Below are 2,621 nucleotides of genomic sequence, written 5' to 3'. Positions count from 1 at the left end.
ACAAGGCGATTGCCGTGTGGTAGTCGGCCACATCAATAGCAGCTGACCATTTGCTGTGTCAACATGGTTGGCCTTTAGACGGTTTGAGTCCACCTCTAGCTAGTCGGCTAGATCTAGGCCAAGATGACCCTATGAAAGCAGCCCTCTCTCCATTCGGCATCGTCAGCCAGTGCAACACTTCAGTCACTAGCCTCAACAGCAAGTCAGAGAATGCTTTTAGTTGTATTTAAGTGGCTCACTGGTGATTGCCAATGCCACAACAAAATAAAGATAGCAATTAGCATAAACTTGATCTTTTTATGTGCGACAGTTTTGAAAATAATACGCACAATCTCTCTCTCTCTCTCTCTCTCTCTCTCTCTCCTCCTGCTCCGTCCGCCTCTGCACCTCCCGCTCCACTCCGCCTTTGCACCTCCCGCTCCGCTCCTGCCTCTCCACCTTGCAGCTCCGCTCCCGCTCCACCTGCCTCTGCACCTCTCGCTCCGCTCTGCCTCTGCACCTCCCGCTCCGCCCGCCAAGCCTGCCCCGCTGCACCTTTGTTGCTCCCTCCCATTGCTCCCCACCCGACCTGCTCGCTCCGCCCTCTTGCTCACTGGCTCCGTCGTCCTGCTCTGCTCGTTGCGTCTCTTGCCCGCCTGCCTGTGCAGCCCCCCGCCCGCTGTTGTCTCCCACCCGCTGCAGCTCCCGGCCCCTACAGCTCCTCCCTCCAGCTTCCTCCACCGTTGTAGCCCTTCGCTCGTTACAGCATCTCCATCCGCCACCCGCCTTGCAGGCCCCCCTAACACCGCTCTCCTTGCCATCCCCGCCAGTCGCCTCCACCTGCTGCCCCGCCCGCTTGGCTGCGCTTCCACCCGCAACCCTTCCTACCCGCCTCCGACTCCCCTCCTGCTCGCCCTGGGTGTGCCTCCCGCCACGGGGGGGAGCTTGTGCTCCTGCTTGCAAGCGTGCACTAGTACCTGCACCAAGGAGACACAAATCAGTCTAAAGAAATGGGAAAAAGCGAAAAAGAGTCGAACAAAGCCAAGAAAGACGACCAAAAAAAAAAGCAACCAATATAACCGAAACTTGAGTATGTGAACACGTGCCACAACCAAAGTGTACTTAGGGTGGACAACAAAGCAAAGGCGGGGTCACTTAAGCCTCAGCTTCAACCTCTATCTTTGCTTCTATTTCGACTTCAGCCCCCGCTTTAGATTTGTTCGAGTCTCAACCCTTGCTACATCCTAAGCTTCCAACTCAGCATTAGTTTCAGCTTAAGGTCCAGCTACAACCTCTACATCCCCACTGCAAGTAACATAGCCATACCCATGGCGTCGGTTGCTTCCCTCCCTTCCTCTCCCAGCACACTCTCTCACCGCTTATGACACCTACTTCGGAGGTGTCATACACTGCTTTGCATTACGCCTTGACCTTTCTGTCCCCTCTGCCTCTCAGCCAGCCTACGCTCCCACACCCTATGGGGTCGCCTCATCCATGCCAGCTCACCCAATCACCACCCATCCTCCGGCCTCATCCTCACACTTTATGCCACAGCCCTTCCAATTTCAGCTAGGACATGAACGAGCTGACCCATCAGAGGCTTGTGAGGACTTGCTGATGGAGGTACACAATATCCGTGAGTGCGAGATGGAGCTGATACGCTTCGCACAGGAGTAGGTCCGCTTCACCCAAGAGCAAGGAAGCGTCATACAGGAGCAGGCTTGGGCTATTCAAGACCAGGTTGATCTCATTCAGGGACTCAAATAGGACATCTCATAGCTCCGATAGGAGATCATTGCCATACACAGTCCGAGGGAGCAGTCCAGTTGTTGAGGCACAGATTGCGAGCATGCAACCTGCTATTGAGAAGATGTCCAGATGGGTCGACGTGGCCAAATGAGAACTTGCAAGGGCAACCGTTTCAGCTACTCTCGTGGGCAAGTAGTAGCAGAGAGCTAGTAAGGCTCTCAATATCAGAGTACATGGAATCCCATGCACAAGCTATAGCGATGATAGATGCGACGGCCTTCGTGGCCACTACTCTAGGGGTAGCTGAGCACATGATTGAGAGGGCATGGCGGGTGGGGAGAGACCCCAACCGAGAGCATTCCTTGATCATACGGTTCCATGAGGCTCAGGCATGACTTTCGACTTTACAGCGCAGGTCAGCCCTACGAGATTAGGCGACGATCTCCATGGATGAGGACCTCAATCCACTATAGGTTGAGGAGAGATGCTCCCTGTTGCAGTAGCGGGATCAGGCCCGCAACGAGGGGAAGTGGGCAATAGTACAACATGGATGACTCCTTACATACCCCCGTCGGACATCCACCCTCCCTCCCATATAGGGAGACGGGGTCTATGAGACTCGGATCTCCGAGACCCTATCCTATACCATTTCGAACTATAATGGTATCTTATGGTCAGAACCAGGGAACTTCTCAGAATCCTACACAGGGCGTGACAGTCTTTTACACAGACACATCAGAGTCCAAAGCGCCCACTACCAGTTGTCAATGGGTACACATAAGAGTCTGCTTACAGAGATGAGACCAGAGACACAGGGGGAGTACGAGGATCTGGGGGAGTTGCAATTCTCTACAAATCCATCCTTTTGGAGACCATTTTAGTAGAGCAAAGGG

This window comes from Dipteris shenzhenensis, chromosome 26 (assembly GCF_047967505.1).
Source record: "Dipteris shenzhenensis isolate YYH24624 ecotype China chromosome 26, Dip_SZ_1.0, whole genome shotgun sequence".
NCBI classification, from domain to species: Eukaryota; Viridiplantae; Streptophyta; class Polypodiopsida; order Gleicheniales; family Dipteridaceae; genus Dipteris; species Dipteris shenzhenensis.
The sequence above is the reverse complement of the archived record's forward strand: the minus strand, read 5'-3'. Positions refer to the sequence as shown.